The sequence below is a fragment of the Ixodes scapularis genome, unplaced genomic scaffold (genome assembly GCF_016920785.2).
Source record: "Ixodes scapularis isolate PalLabHiFi unplaced genomic scaffold, ASM1692078v2 PGA_scaffold7__128_contigs__length_106722199, whole genome shotgun sequence".
In the NCBI taxonomy this organism is placed as follows: Eukaryota; Metazoa; Arthropoda; class Arachnida; order Ixodida; family Ixodidae; genus Ixodes; species Ixodes scapularis.
In genome coordinates this window covers 15758250-15769811 of record NW_024609882.1, presented here as the reverse complement: position 1 = coordinate 15769811, position 11562 = coordinate 15758250, and positions in this window count along the sequence as shown.

The following is an 11562-nucleotide window of genomic DNA, read 5'->3' as shown; positions in this document are numbered from 1 at the left end:
GGCCAATGGAGAACAAATAACATCGGAGTCCCACAGGGGGCGGTCTTGTCCCCTCCTCTGTTCAATCTCGCTATGGTGGACCTCGCTCTCGCCGTTGAAGCCGTCCTGGAGGTTCGTTTTACAATCTATCGGACGATGTTACACTGTGGACGACTGCAGGTGGGGCGAGGAGCCAACAGAACAACATGCAAAGGGCGCTAAACATTGTCACATCCTTCGCCCTTCAGTCAGGCCTCGAATTATCGAAGGAAAAGACAACATATATGGTCATCCCCTGTCGACGCCGAAGCGCCCGAACAGACATCGAACTGCGGCTGGATGGAATTGCCATAACCCCAACCAACTCCGTCAAAATACTAGGGGTCACATTTGAAACCAAGGGCGCCGCCGTTACCTGGCTCCGACATGTAAAGTCGCAATGGAAGGACGGCATGAAACTACTGAAGGCTATCTCGAGCAAAGCCTGGGGGGCTGAGGAAGACCTCCTCCGACGACTCGTTCGTACCATCCTTACATCTAAGGTTGTGTACGGACTGAATTACCCCCGTCTTACAAAGAACCAAGAAATGCCACTTGTAACTATGATGCGAGCGGCCATGCGGGTCGTCACAGGGCTGCCCCGCTTCACACCGGTTGACCAGCTCGAGCGTATTGCACAAATGAACACCATCAGAGAGATTTCCGATGAGATGCGGATTAGCCAGGCTTGTCGACTGTCTTGCACTCCTCACCTTCGAATCATTCTTACATCGAGTGGACGCCGTCACCTCATCGAAGGCCCACTAATACCTACTCCAACTCCACCCTGGTATGCAGAAGTACTCACACCTGTCAAGCCCCTCCACAGTCATCAAGGACTTGAGAACCCGGGACGACGAGCCACGCAAGCAGCTATTCACCGGAGTGAAATCAGCAAGCTTGGCGCTCATGTAGAAGCCTTCTACACCGACGAGGCGAGGGACAATAGCGGTCGCACTGCGATTGCATGGCACTCTCCTACTCGCAATGAGACGAGTCATCAACTCACATCACACACAAAGAGCACTTGCACGGCGGAACTCTTTGCTATTATGTTCGCCGTTGAGACTGCCACGACCACTTTAAGACCAGAAAAAGAGAAACGCGTATATACACGGGCACTCAAGAAGCGGTGCGCGCACTTCGGCGCTCCAGCACATGCAACGCTACAGTTACGCATATTAGAGAACTGGTTCGCCAGGCCGGGGCCCGACAGACGATCATCATCGCGTGGGTACCAGGCCACGCAGACATCCCGGGGAACGAGAGGGCGGACGGGGCCGCGAGGGCACTGCTACAGGGAAGTATTCAGCCCTCACAAGGCCCGGTCCCCTCTCCCGTTCAACGGGATGTTCCACCTGACGAAGACTATGACCCATCTGAGTCGAAGAAGGAGGAAAAGAGAGCCCGAAAAGAACGTCTCTCGGAGCTCCTACCATCCAACCCCCACCCAATCCCACGAGGGCTTCCACGATGGGAGCAAGTGGCCTTGCACAGACTACAGAGTCGCAGCATGGTGACCCCCGTTTGGCGTGCCAGGTTCTACAGAACAACGGACCAGCAGGACACAGGCCCTGACCCGAATTGCACGCACAGTGCCGTCCCCGCGACTTGCCATCACCTGGTATGGTCCTGTCCGGGGACATCTCGTGAACGGGTGGCGGCAATCAACAGTCTACCGCGCCCCTCCGACCGACAACCCTACGGGAATGGACCCACCCGACGACGTCAGCGCCTGCTGACCGAACACTAGTATTTTCATCAGTCATCTCCTACCTCCGGTCCTCCGGGACTGGACGGTACATCTAACTCATCGTCATCGCTAAACCCCCCTTTCCCCTACCCCATGCCACATGAGGCCCAATAGGCCAGGGTATGGTTCACATAATAAACGTTTCAATCAATCAATCATGCGCTCTAAACAGCACCTACAAATATGGCGTCCAGTGAATACTTCCTATACCGCATGCAGCGCCGCGATTGTTGTCTACACACGCGGCCTGACAGGTTCCCATCGTCGAGTCGCGCCGGTCCAAACACTACCCTGTATTCTCTAAGTACACTGTATAGTAGAAGCGCAAAGCGTGAGCTACAGAGCCACTAAATACGCTTTAGAGTTACGTCACTTCAGCCTTGCTTAAAATCACCTGAAATTTCAGGAAACGCTTTTCCGTCTTCGTGCCGGAATATTTACAATGCCCGACTCGAATCCCCCCAAACAAACTTTCTCGACACTCCAGGGTAAATGGCTGCCGCGACGAACGCGACGAGATATGAAGTCAGGTCGGAACTAAACCAGCTCAGCTAGCCGCGGAGCTTCTAAGTCAGACCACTGCATTCCTACATAAAGCCCCTTGACATGTTTATAAAATGAACGCGAAGCGTGAATTTTAGAAAGGAGCTTTAGTGGCACTAGAGATTTTGCAGGGGCGGCGCCGAGTGTGTTCGTTGAAATGTTGACGCAACACGGCTTTTTAGTGTCGCAAACAGATTCAACCAATACACCTTTTACGTTTGGTGACGATGTTTACTTTTTTATTATTCGAGACAAAAGTATGCAGTTAAGATATGCACGCTGACCTGGAATGGACCCGAAGAGAAAGGTAGTGGCGAATCCATCGAGTAAAATCAGAAATTACGAATCAAGGCGCGCAGAAACAACTTGAACTTAAGTGAAATTACTGAAATTTTTTAACGCGAGGCATATACGTAATTAAAACAACAAACCATAAATTTTGATTACGCACAAGTGATTAGATTGAACCTTTTATTTTACAGTAACTCTTAAAACAAATCAATATTTTTTTATATTATTTTATAAATACCACATAAGTAAGCAAAAAATTAACATTGGTTGCAAACTTACACTTTGTGTCATATCCGCCCTCGCACATTATTAAATGCATTATCTTTGTTCTTTTATTAGCACAAAGTAGAATACTCTATCTATACGACTTAATTTTTGGGGAGACCTAATTTTCGCGAATTTGCGGTTCGAAAAATATTGCGAAAATTGATGCCGCGAAAATATCTGAACATACTAATGGTGAATTCGGGTGGTCGCCTCTCTCCTCTGACCTCGATTCAGCAGAGCGCCCCCTCCTCGCCGCCAGAGCTACTCGGGATCCTTTTCAGCCGATCACAACTGCTGGCTTCAGAGCGCTCTGACATTCTCAGACCAGTCACGGAATTGAAATTTCTTGACATTGGTAATGCATTAAAAACAACACGATCTTAGAGCGTACGGTGGACGATTGAGCAAAATTTACGCTCGCAACGTGATGAAATAACGGTTTTGACGTAAATTGATTTACTCGTCGGCATGTAAAAAAAAAACAGTATGCGAATTGATTTTTTCAGAACGGAACGAAAGCCAAAGCTTGGAAACAGTTGTCAACTCATCGCGTTTTCGACAGTGAACGCGCTGCGATAGCGGTCATGCGTACGACTGAGCAGGTGAATATAAAATGGTTAATAAACCGTATTTTTCTCACAGCAAAATATCGTGCAAGCATCGCAATGTGAGAGAAATCACAGTGCATTATATTCGGCTCTTCCTTTATTTTACAACACAAACCTTTGAACGCACTTTTACCAAACCTCAAAAATCTCTTGAAGAGACTACAAAATCCGGTAAAACAGCGGCGAGCACTCCGAGCTGTTTCGTCGTCGGTTAGGCTTAGCGGATTCACCACCGTGAGATGAACGATTTTGTGAAAGTACTGGGAACACTTCACACGTCGGCTTTTCCTGTTACGGTCGCAAACGAATGTCGTTCCGTCCGTTGTAATCCTCACACCGTCGAATGCGCAAGCACTTTGTAGAACCACACATCAATCACCGTCATGCCGGACCCCGCACACCACCACAGACCACTGCCGGCCATCGTCAACAAAACCACGTGATCCCCGTCCAAGTACCACGTGACGCCTGCGCCGCTCCGCACTCCGACGGCTACAGTCGGAGTGCCAGAGAGCGCTCTGAGAGGGAGAGGCGCCCTCGGAATGAACCACCCGATCAGGCCACAGAACTCTCTTTCAACCACCCGATTACGCGCGCTCTGGAAAGAGCGCTCGAGAGCGCGCAGAAAGAACCACGCGAATTCGCCAATAGAAATACATGGCATACCACTCCAAATTGCGAAATTCCATGTCCCCAAACATGCCCCCAACAAATTCCATGTCCCCGAATCCCACACTTCACAATTTAGGAGCGTCAGACCACCAAGGCAACATACAAAAATCGCACCCCCCCCCCCCCCCCTCCCCTGTTTAAAAAAAAGAAAAGTTTGTTTACGGTCGTTTAATTTGTGGAATCGTTAGGCCCGGAGAGCAATTTAATTCCGCCGAGGTCATCTGCACGTCCATCATCCCTCGTTCAACCAGTGGCGTGCCTTCAATGAGTCGACAATACCAATTATTCTCGGAAACTGAAACACGACTTAGCGCGGCGTCACGCACGGCTGCACGTGCTTTCTCTCGCGGTTTTCCCGCTCTCACTGCCGTACGCTCTCCGGTTATACGCTGACCTCCGTCATACGAAACGGTAACGCCGACACATGCAGGCGTGTATACACGCTCGCGACTTGGCAGGCGAGACGAGCCAATTGTGTCCCGTGGGAAGAACGATATTTCCAAGCTCGCTGGAACGATACCAAGACACGAAAGTTCAAGGATGCGTAACGACGTTCGTGCGTCCATGCAATCAAGCCCCCGCCACCGATGGCATTATCTGTACCCTGCAGCACGGGGACAAATAGATATGTACACCGATTACTCTTCGTCATCGGCCACCGATGAGTGTCGTCGGCCACGACTACGGGAAAATGCGGCCGCGGGTCAAGTATATAACAGTTCCATCGGGCGTTTGTGTGTATACAGACCATTCCTAGAATGGCGGCTTTGGCGCAATGCCATCTTGACGCAGAGTGTGTTTTACCCGTCGATTTCCATGGTGTTTTGTGACGTGCGGCTCTAACGGTCGGATGTAACGGCGTGCTGTAGCGGGCCGGTTGTAACGATAAACCGACACCTCAAAGCGTTACGCCCATAGGGAACCATGTGAAAAGACTTCAGTCACCTGGAAGGATTCGAACCCGACACCTCGAGATTGTGGGTGAAGTGATTTGCCAACTCAGGGATCTCCTTTTTTTTTTGTAAATCGTTATTACGAGAAGCAGGTGTATTTCCACTTATTTAAACACTTAAACGGAGGCGACCCAGTGCTTATGGGCAGCTAGCGTTTAATATATTTTTTATATGTGCAAGGCTGTGTGCGAGGCTATCAAATACGCTAATCCAATCACGTGGGTACTTGTTTTTGTTTTTGCATACACTTTTCAACTGTAAAACAAAATAAAAAAAAAGCGCTGTCTTGAGGAATGATTCGGCATTGTTCCACAGAGCTTGTCACACAGAGCTTGTCACACAGAGCTTGTTACACAGAGCTCTTTTCTTTTCAGATTGTTACATTAAGTTTACTTGTTACGCAAAACTCTTTTTTAAGTATGTTTGAGAACGTTTTAGAAAAACGCTCCGTCCCAGCAGTACAAAAAACAACGTTCGGTAGTTTCAGGGACTCGTGAGTCATACTCGTGCGAAACCCAATTAACAGCGTTCCTCACCGACATTTACTCAGGCTTCGATTCCAATGTTCAAAGTGAAGCTATTTTCATTGACTTTTTTAAGGCATTCGTCAAGGCTCCCCATCAACGTCTTTTGCTGCAACTCAGAAACCTTAATAGTCATTCTTCTGTCGTGAACTGGATCTCTGAATTCCTGACTAATCGCACCCAATACTCTTCTATTAACAACGTGAAATCGCTGACCGCTAAGCTTACGTCGTCCCCCCGGAGGCATTACTTCGTTCTTTTTTATTCATAATCTACGTTACTGACTTGAGCTTTCGGTTGCACGTCAATAGATCCCCAGGTGGTCCAAATTAATCCTCAGTCCTCCGCTGGGGCGTGCCAGATTCCCGTCGTTGGTTTGGCACGTAAAACCCCCAAATTTGACTTTGACATTACTGACTTGGATAATCACATATCTCCTTCGGTGCGCTTATTTATTCATTCACATATTGACCCACTAACTATACATAACAATCTCAAATTAAGAGCTCAGTGGTGCCAAGAATAGCAAATGCTTGAAATCTCAATATATATAAATCGATGTCATTTTCACGCCGTTCAACTGTTGCATAATTTTCGCATGGTCTTGCGATCACCCCACTGACGCCTATAGTTCATCATAGAAATACCTGGGAATCAATCTTACCTTTGACCTATCATGGACTACTCACATAACCTCTTTCGTTGATGATGCTACTCTTGGGTTTTCACTTCATAACATCGGACTAGCGACACCCCTCATGGCGAATTCCACTCGCCATTTTCGATCGCGCCGGGATCTGTAGACCAAATCCGAGATGGAGCCCGCCATCCGAACGGAGTCGCTCCGCCTCCAGACCTCCTGTGGACCAAGACCACTCCTCCGGGATCGGCGGGTGCCTTCCCGCCGTCACTCACGTTCCCGGGAATCCGCTTCCAGCGGTCCCGGATCTCGAAGCACGTGTTTTCGCAATGGTGGCGCTAACAAATCGTGTTCAACGCACGAGCGTAGTTAATTATGATGTGAATGATACGCGTCGATAAGCGATGTGATCGCGTAGCCCACTTGTCTCTTCGTCGGAATATACTCGGAAACGGCGTCCAAGTACGTCTCGTTTATCGGCCTCTTATGCGCAGGTTCGAAAACGCAGTCGGAAATCATGCTGGACATACAACTTACAGGCAATCCTCGTCGTCTCTGCTATTCAAGCCGTTGCTGCTGGAGGAGCTGTCATCAATGAGCGTCAGCACTAAAGGGGCCTGGGGCGGCACTTCGAGAGCGGCCATTACGAATTCTTCCGAGGCGAGATGCCCGGCGAGAAAAGAAGTCACGTGCACGCCCCGAGGTGCTGGCCAGGCTGGCTTCCGGCGAATTCGCCGAAATCGGCGGAGCGACTTTGCTCGGTTCCGGATTGAGATCTGGAGTGGGAGCTGATCCAGAACGACGAGTGGCACACGTCCGTCTCGATCCCGATCGCCCAGTGAAATAGGCGCGTACCGGAAAAGTCGAAACCGAGTGAAACCATAGGGCCAATGCAGGATTCCGATTGGCCTGTTTGAACGTCCCGCTCTTTCGCAAGCACAAGGCGACAATAACCCTTTCGCACTTGTTGTTTGTGATAAAAAAAAAAAAAAAAACAACAACAACAACATCATTTTTTCGGGGACGACGGCGGCGGGTTGCCCTTTTTGGAGCTGCAACGGCGGACGGCGGCACTTTACAGGGTGACACGATGGGTCCAGCTGACGAGAAATATTTGTCAATAAACAAAAGGAGGCTATATAGTTTTGGCGGTGAATACGAACCCCTCAACAGCGCGTGGCCGCATGAAGCGCTAAGACAATACCTCCTGGAAGACAAGGCCGTATGTGGTGACATTTCTGCGTCACCAGCGAAGGGCAACGTTGGAGACACATTCGGAAACGACAGTGGCGCCATCAACGTTACTAAAACCCCCAGTTGGGAAACTCACCCTTGAAACCTGGGCCGCCGCCGTCCACCGAGACCGAGCTAAATACGATAACATCGCCACCCTTTAGCGACGGGTTGAAACATGAAAGTTGCTTTACATAGCTACTGCGAGATGGCCTTGCGAGATGGCGCCACCGGCCCTTGCCCGACCGACGTGCAGCCGTGCAGTTCCCGGAGTGGACGCTGCGGGAGAAATGGTGGCGTGCGGTCGCCATTAGCTCGGTTCTCGAGTACGGATCGCAGCCACTTTTTTTAAAGCAGGCTCTATGGCAGTTTCCCAACCGAGTGGCTCTAGTAACGTTGGCGCCCAGTTCAGTTTGAATGGAAAGTTGAAGCAATCGTCGTGTGCCACCTGTGCCTAGCGTTGGCCTTTGCTGATGAGGACGTCTTTATCAGCACTACGGCTTCGTTATCTAGGAGGTGTTGGCTAAAAGCGTCTAAAACTCTGGAGGCGATCTCTATTTTAGAGGCGGCATATCTGTGTACGTGCGAAACACAGGCACGAGTTTTAACTTGCCGGCAGCGCGCACCTTTCTGACGTGCGCGTCAAAAAGGGCCAATCAGGGGCTTCAGATTCGCCCTATGGTTTTACACCTGGCGCGCTCCAAAACGAGTGGGGCTCGCCATACTGGAATATGCTTCCCAATTTGGTCTCTATGGCAATCATACTTAAGTAACACCGTTAGAAACCGTTCAAGAAAGGTCACTTCGCTTCATTTATTCTGACTACTATTCATATACAAATATATCTGGGTTACGCCAGTCAGTCAGCTAACCTGGAAACACTTTCTCTCCGCCGGAGTATGACCCGCCTTTTTTGGAATCTTTTATCCCCGTGTCAGCGTCAAGCGCCTTCCGCGCGGAGAGCCACACCTTGCCTGCCAGACAGTCGACCAAAAATTTCATCCAGCCCGGGCTTTCCCATTGCACCTCCGTGGAGCCCCCAGAATCGGGCCCCCCGGTTTACGTGACCCGGGCGGGATTCCGAGGCGAGAGGAGCAAGGCGTCGGGTTACGTCTCACCGAGGAGAAGCCCCTTCGCAACAGAGACGACTCCGGGACGCCGTACGATACGGACGGGACGACCGCTCTTCCCTCCGACATAATTTGTAACCTTGTGTATCCGATTGTAATCCCAGTTAATAAACGTCTTGTTAATTTTAAATCAACCCCAGTCTACGCCTTAAACTTACGATCCCCTACGAACTCCCAAAACCCCAACGGATAACCTGACACCCGCAATAATCTCAAAGAATCTTTGCTATCACCTGCCCACCGAGTTTTCCCTCGTTTCGGCCCATCTCGCAAGTTACATAAGATTGCATCGTCCACTGCCTCTTTTAAAATGTCTACCTTACCATTGGCCACATAAGACTTCAACGCATTACCTGACCGCAATATAATTGAAGCTGCCACTACCGTCTTCCTCTCTAACCCCCCCCCCCCCCCCCCCCCCCCCCCTATAGATTTCAGCATTTTGGCGCTTGTTCAACTTGCGTTGGTTGTTATTGTGTGAACGGTGCTGCCCGTTTTCTTTGATTTTTTTTTTTCGTCGACTATACGATTCTGTGGGAAGAAACTCTAATCCGTGTTTCGTAAGTTATAAGCGCCAGGGATTCACACTAAGCGGTAGTTGCGCAAAGCCCAAATATCGCTGCAGGCAAGTAGTGGCACTGCATGCCCTCGCTGAATTTCTCATCCATAGCGAGAACATCAGACGCCCATTTGCAGGGCTGACTAACTCCCCGCAAAGAACACCAGTGTTATCTATAGCCGGCTACTCGGTTGAAACGTTTTAATGAAGAAAGAAAAAAAAAAAATTAAGTCCGCTCGTGTTTACCGTTGAGCGAGGTAAAGTGAGACATGACGTTCGCACACCACATTTCTTTTTTTATTTCGTTTATCAATTAACTTGAAATCTGTTTTCTTTTTTTCTTTCACGGCAAGTTCGTGTCACATGAGTGTACCCAGCGAACACAATGTTTTGCGTTTATGTAGCTCCAACTCGCGGTCCCGGTGTATCAAAGTTGCCACATGAACGCTTTTATTTCTTTTGTCTATTAGAACTTAAAGTCGCTTTCAGTGGCAATCTATCCGAGTATGGCTTTGCCTACTTGCGGAAGGTGGGAACATTCCGCCGATCAGAATGAGGTATTGGCCTTTCTGCTAAAAAGAACGAAAACATCTTCTCACGCTCGGTATTTTTAGGAAGCGCGGTCATTGGGGCGCAAAAGCGACGCAATATAAGATTGGCGCTCCCAGGGTTTCCCACGATGATCGGTGAGCGGCCGACGCAACCGATCGAGAGGCGCTAACGGCATACACAAAAGCCGGCACACAGCTTCAAACAGTGCGGTCGCCTCTTAAGTAATCGAGCTTGTGAAACAAAAAATCTTGTCCTTATTAAGTCGTAACGTTCCCGTTTCTGTTGGGAACAGTGTGGAAACGTTACGGAATAAACGCTCGACATAGAAATGGCAGCAAAGTCGGCTGGCACGGCGCGTACCGCATACTTTTTGTTGTTGTTGTTGTTGTTGTTTTTTTTTGAGGGAAAGGGGGGGGAGCGGTATGTTTTCTTTCTCAGGGGATCATGCAATGCCTTTCCCTTAACTTGTTCACTAAAGTTATGTCACAAAGATGAGGGGAAAAAAATTTCTTGGACAAGCTATGCGCACACAATTATTGAATTACCGTGAGATTTCAGACGAAGCGAAGTAGATATTTAAAATTTCTATCCAAAAGCATTTTGTTTATAGTACTATAAAAACTATGTACATACAATGTACAATTAATTGGGTTCACGCCCTATTTTATTGTTATCAGTGTGATATTTCGTAGGTTCACACTAGATGATATACGGAAATTATAGATTTAGGGGAAGCTCTCTAGGATCATCAGCACACTTGCGAAAGCCGACGGTCTCTGCTAATGCCATGACTAGACATCTCTGCTAATGCCATGACTAGATGAACACACATACGGCGTGAGCAGCAGCTATGACCTTTTTTTCACACCATGTGCGAGCGAAGCTGAAGATACAAGCACGGCTATGTGCCATCTGGTATCTTTTGGCTTTCTTTATTGTCATCATCTGGTAGCACCGAACTTGGGGACTTACCTTTTCTTTATCATATCATTTATATGATGAACTAACCTGGGAAGAAGAGTAAACACTTGCCAGTAATTAATTTCAAACATCATTGCCTTTCATGGTCAAGGCATTCTGTTGCAAACGTATAGGTTCAAAAAATTCGGGGCGCCAATCCACGCTGCGATGGTGGTTGACCAGCGAAGCTGTGGTATCACCTCGAACGGTTGCCCACTGCGCTATACCGAATGATTGACGAAAGAAAATTAAATGCACTGTACCAAAACGTTTTATATAGACCCTTTTCATGGCAAACGCCACCAGGTGGCACTCCGGTCTTTGACGTCCCAGTGAACTTCCGGTTCATAAAAATAGTGAACAAAGCCCGCTTCAACACTTGAAATTTCGATGAAACGTTACGGATTCTCCAGGTGAGCGCCAAGAGAACGAAGAAACGCGAGGTCTATTGAAAATTTTCGAACAATTTTGTAAACCAACTTGAATCTTCCGAAACATTAAACTGTGCAGCCGAAGGCCCTCGCTGCAAAGTTGTTGTCCGTGTAGCGTTTTCTTATGCCTTCTAGCAATGGTGACATTAGCAAGCTCAAATGGGCTTGCAAAGGCGGTGCGACGGGAAGTCGCTTGGGACGCAAGCGGCGGTTCATGTTTGTAAACAGCCAAAGGGTCATAATATGAAAGCCTAGTGACGCCACTCCCCACGTAGCAAGCTGCCGTCGCTTTCGGCAGCTTGCACAACAGTAAGCTTTACCGAGAAACGTACGCGGTGAGCGCCACGTGCTTCGCATTGTTATCGGAAGCGCCTTATCATCAATTATCTGGTTCAGTTGCTTGTTTTGTGCTTGTTCTTTAGTGAAAC